The 6,000-nt window shown below is 41.1% G+C and overlaps 1 pseudogene; it reads right to left on the bottom strand.

Moving 5' to 3' along the window:
* LOC122332257 overlaps positions 1-5,637 on the bottom strand; it is a 42,239-nt pseudogene extending 36,602 nt beyond the window's left edge.
* Between the last annotated feature and the right edge of the window lie 363 nt (positions 5,638-6,000).

Consider the following 6,000-nt stretch of genomic DNA (forward strand, 5'->3'; position numbering starts at 1 on the left):
ACTTAAGTCCTATGTAGGTGGTTCAAAAAATACTGTAAAATTTAGTAAAAGTTAAGCATTTTAATATAAGCACTTGAGTATATTCTTTTAGAGCGTGTTATTGCCATAATAAGTCCTCTTTCTTAAAAACCCTAAGCGCTCATACCTCCCACAGGCTCCTGAAGTCCTTCTGCTCAATCCGCAGAAGTTCACTGAACTCTCGGGTGACGATGGTGGCGTGCCGTGGCGTGTTGTCCAGAATAGACTCCCCGAACGCTGTGCCGATGCCCAGGGTGCAGATGGTGACCGCATCCTTAACACGAAGAGGAACACAGGTCAGAGCCAACGCTTTCATAGCGGAAGAGACCGCATCAGCCTTTCTGATTGAGAGACCGATTGGATTCGGGCCTTCTCAAGGACGACACACACGGAGAAAGACGGAGGTCGGTTCATTTGTCCCTAAGGTTTGTAATGTAAGACACAGATCTGTTAGGAGTTGCTCTAGTTTTCTGCTGCGGTCTATAATAAGCACCTGCGCTCAATAAAAAAGCAGCTGAATATTAGTTTCCACTTGGGATGGGAATCCTAAGCGGTTTAGCCAGACTAGTTCCGGTTCAGATTCTACTTAGCAACTGAGAAATAATTCCAGTAAAGGGTTTTTCTTTATCTTGCCAGTTTTTGCATCTCCTCTCATAATTATCTTGTACCTAAATATAACTCCTTTTAGGTGAGATGCTGTACGTTTAATGTTCATGTGATGTAATAACAGTTACGTAAATGAACTGTTTGTCCTTGATGGACTTTAGGGAATGCATAAATATGCGTATGTTCTACTAAAAAAATCAAGCTGCTAATATTTTAACATCTTCATGCATTATAGTCCCATTTAGCAGATTGTTACGTGATAATACAGTTTACATAAAGCTGTTTCAGATTTGTTATATGACACATATTGCTTAACATTAATATAATTTACATTTTGCAACGATATACAATAGCAATGATAAACCATCAAGCAGTTAAGATTTCCTATATGTGACCCTGGAGCACCAAAGCATTCATTCATGAGTATATTATATTTGTAGCCAATAATAAACAGATTTTTCTTTTATGCCAAAAATCATTCCATGATGATATTTCGTAAAACCTAATTTTACATTAATAAAAGGCATCGCTTGATTTGGACAACTTTAAAGGTGATTTTCTCAATTTTTGGATTTTTGCACCCTCAGATTCCAGATTTTCAAATAGTTGCATTTGGCTAAATATTGTCCAGTCATAACAAACCATAAATCCACGGAAAGCTTATTTATTCAGTTTTCAGAGAAAGAACACCTTATCTGACTGATCTTGTGCTCCAGGGTAAACCTAGCAAAGGCTAAATGAGAATAAAGCTGGATATACTTTGTAGATCGTTATAAATGATGTATTCTTTAATCAAGTTATGTGTTGATATTGAGGATTCTGAACGATGCCCATAAACGAAAGGCCTAGAATGTAAACGTTATCATTTCTTTGATATGATATACGATGGTTCGCCATCGTTTAAGAACAGAACTGACATGACAACGTACCTGATGGTTTGCGGTTTCTGAGACTTTGACATCTAGGGAACCCGACAGGACGGTGTACCAGTTAGTGCCGATGTCACCTTGCCTGTACACTAACACACACACACACACACACAGAGGGAAGGTACATACTATAACACCAGACCCAGTCACAATGAATGATCGTGTGAAGTAATTCTGCCGACAAACAGTGTTTTCTCTTCACATGCAGGCCTATGTGATTGCGTGCGTCTGACTGACATGTGATGCCTTTCTCCAGACACTCGTAGAAGCCGCGCAGACAGATCTGCTGAAGCAGAGCAGGGTGGAACTTCTCAAAGGCCTTCACACTTTTCAGACGGGCCAAGATAATGTCCACATCCTCCCCCGAACGCTCCTCGGGTCTGCGTGCACAGAAACACACATACTAATCAAATTACAGCAATACCTGCGTGCATGCCTTCTTATTTTATTTCAAGTTATTTTACTGTGTGTGTGTGTGTGTGTGTGTGTGTGTGTGTGTGTTTTGCGCAATGGGGGAGCTGGTGTGCTTATAAACCAGAGCACTTTGTTTACAACTGAGCTAAAGGCATGCCTTAAGGAAAATGAGCTTTTCACTACTCGCATAGTGCATGACTGCAGACCAATTAAAAAAGCAACACATACTTTGTTCTTAAAATTAATTATTGGTTAAAAAAATTAAAAAAAATCAAGGTAAAGAGTCACCCAGTATTTATACAAAAACCTGTGTCGTGTATGTGTAAGTTAACAAACAGACGCATTTTTTTCAAAAAAACACACTATCATTGAAATATGTTCATTTTATGGCTTGGAGGAGACCCCATAATAATCTAATGTCTTTACAGTGACAATAAATCTATTTCAATCACATGATTGTATTGTGTTTTAATTATATCCCAATGCATTACCTCAAATTTACTTCAATTATTGAATAACTGTTGATCGAATTACCTTGAAAATCATCGTCAGGACCTAAGTTTGGTATTTTAATGGATTCCAGTTTGAAAAAGCACTGAATATTAGATCCGATTAACTTTAGTGGACCGACGTAGCAGGTCTGATTTATTCAACAGCGCCTCGTCATCACAAAACACAACATAACGTAGCCAGTCACGAGGTGCTGTACAGTATCTAGTGGAGAACGATGGGGTTTTGATGGCAGCGCTGTAGAGCGCAGGTTGAACAAAGTCCAACGCAATGCAGAGATACTGTAAGCAATGCAACAGCTCCGGGCCAAGCAGAATGACACCGAGATCGATCACACGCGAGCGTTTAAGGTTTAAGCGCCGTGGAGCATTGACAGTAACGGCTAATTAACACCTCAGCAAGCCAAGCCAAACGCTGCAGCCTTAACATGTCTCGCAATCTAAAGAGGTCGAGGTTCGTGCATCTCTAGGTTTAATCAGTTTGGAATTAGGCCTTTTCCAGTTTTATTTTTCAATGCCAAATATCAAAAATGGCCCGTTTAGTGTGATATGCGCCCGACAGTCGGTGAACAGACCGAAACTGAAACTACGTTCAATTTTAAAACTCACATAAATATAAGGGCAAAGCTGAAAATGCACGCTTTCCTCAAACCGCACACGTCCACTTAAGAGTTCAGACACACCTGTGCAAACAGTAAGTGATCATGTGTCTGAGGGTGTTTAACGGAGACTAAAAATCCATTTGCTGTGCAAACAGTTCTGCATCAAAACCGTCCGCGTGAGCAAGATGCTCAAGCCAAAGGTTTTCGTCAGAACACACACAACCTCTCCACAGCATTTATTACTGCTCAGACCAAAGGCTTGGTGATTTAAACAAACCCCAAGCTTCAAGGGTATTCATGGAGATTCGAAATCTTAATCCAAGACCCGCATTTTGAAGTAGCACAAAACCGGGAACTACTTTCAGCCTCAATTTATGAGCTTCCTATCATTCAAACAGCCGTCAATATATCGTGGTCAGAGTCGGAGGAGGAAAAAAAATCACGTACGGCTCCACTCAATACATCTGGACATTGCTGTTATGCGTCTGTGTCTCCATCAAAACGATGTCAGGGGAAAAGAGATGAAGACGGGAATGGAGAGAGATGAGCACGGGCACGTTTCACTCTTTTCAACAGACCCGTGCCCATCTGCTTTAGGTGTGTAAATATTGATCTATAGCGAGACGGAGCCGTTCACTGCAGGAAGAGCAGGCCGGGGCCCATTAGAGTGTGTCATAAACACATTACACACAAATCTCTGCTCCGTCTTTGATAACGAGACTGTAATGTTTGTTAACTGCTTTAAAATGCTGGATGTATCCTGGATGTCCTGTATCTAGGCTATCACGGCCTAATGTGTAAAAACATTAGAGATTTGCATTTGCCATTTTTGATGTGATGTCCATAAAAGTGTAAATTAAGTTTCTTGAGGAGCCTTGAAATTCTTGGCTTGTTTTTCCGATGTACTTTTTGAGGCTTAAACAATTTGCTCGCATGGACTTGTAAAAGATGAGCACAAATTATGACAGAATCGAGAAAAAAAATGTAAATAATTATTTGCGTTCTGAAGAGGATGGAAGTCTTCTGGTTTTGGAGCAACATGAAGGCAAGCAGATGATGACAGAATTTTCATTTTTGGATCACCTGAACCCCCTTTTATTGTTATTTTTAGTCCATGTTGGAGCTTGACAGCCCTAGTTTTGGTGTTAAAGTGAAATATGAGAGAGTTAACATTTAGCTACTTCTTCATATATATATATATATAAATGAGCGCAGGAAGGCATTTTTGGCACATCATGGGAGTAGGTGGGGTCTATTTTTTTTTTTTTAATATGCACAATTATAAACAAATGTTTCACCATGTTATTATTATACACAGCCAACATGTTTAAATCAATAAAATCTTTAATAATTATCACGGTCACGTGGCTTCATGGGATTGTAGTTCTTTACCTCATCCCAACTTTTTTTTTTGTTGTTGTTGTTCAATTTCCAAATACATTTTTTGTTTAAAATCGGTCTGATTAAAAACACACACACACACACACACATTTCAATTCCTTACGTACTTGTGTTTGGGAGTGAGGAGTGTGTATAATTTACACGAACGAATGCCCCGGTCCGAATTCAATTTAATGCAAAAAAAAAAAAAAAAAAAAAGCAGCACGGACATTCTGATAAACTTCTCCTTTTGAGGTCTGTAGAAACGCACGTGCACGGGTGACTGGATTGTCATTTCGGGGTGGACCACTGCTTTAAGTTCTGTCTCGCTACTAAAGCCCTTCACAGCAGAAAGTGTGCGTCTGTATCTCCACGCGCCTGCAGCGGAAACACAAGCACTGCAGCACTGGTGACCTCCTCCAGGTGACAAACCACACTTCAGTTCACCATCTACTGCATTCACGAGTCTTCTCAAACCTATCGGCCTGAGCACGAAGCGCTGCATCTGTATCAATCAGTCGCGTTTGACGCGAACGACATGAAACTCGCGTCCTGATGCTGTTTATGGGCTCGAAACGCCTGCTGTGTAAATCGATTGCTGAAGGTGCATTATAGGGCAGCAGAATGAAGTTCGGGGTGAATGATGGTACCTCTTATCCAGACAGACGATCCACTCCGCGGAAGCGGACGGGTGGCTGGAGGTGTGTGCCGCGACCATCTTCGGTGAAATCATGGAGCGATGTTACAGTTCGCATCGTCCGCACCTGATCACGAGCAGATGTGACTTTACTGAGAGCGAGCGAGTTTGAGTCTGACTCCGAGAGACGCCGCTGCTGCCGCCCACACAGCTGACGCGGCGCTCAAACGCACCGGGGCTAGTTGTCACAAGCGCCGTAAGGTTTGAGTCAAAGTACGCAAATCCACACGGCGCCTGTTTTCAACGCGTAGCGCGAAACGCTCGCTTTGTCCGAGTTCGCGCGAGCACAACGAAGCGCAATAGCGTTCAGACTTTTAAATAAATTCAACGCGCGCAGACTGAGGTAGTCAGTGTGCGTTTAAAAGTAGTGCGCGCTAGGATACACCATCACGGGGAAGACCGGCGAGCCGACAGTCGTCCGGGGGATAATCGCTGACACCCTTCACCGGGAGGGTGAGCCCCGTTCATTGCCTGCTCGCAGAGTGCTGTGTCCAAGCATGTTAACAGGAAGTTGAGTGGAAGAAAAGATGCACGACCGACCGAGAGAACCGCAGCCTTATGAGGACTGTCAAGAAAAATCGACTCATTCATTTAGGAATATAATAGACAGATATATATATTTTTTTATATAGTAAATAAATATATATAAAAATATATATAATTAATAATAAACAGACCTGTATGGATATTCAGTGTTTATATATTTAGTGTTAAAATTTGTTTAATAGATATTAATATATTAAGTATAAAATGTAAAAAAAAACCTTACTAAAATTACTAAAAGGTACATTTTTACATTAAAAGGCCTTGCTAAAAAAGCGTAAACTATAAACAGGTTTTCAGCA

This window comes from Puntigrus tetrazona, unplaced genomic scaffold (genome assembly GCF_018831695.1).
Source record: "Puntigrus tetrazona isolate hp1 unplaced genomic scaffold, ASM1883169v1 S000000008, whole genome shotgun sequence".
Classification (NCBI taxonomy): domain Eukaryota; kingdom Metazoa; phylum Chordata; class Actinopteri; order Cypriniformes; family Cyprinidae; genus Puntigrus; species Puntigrus tetrazona.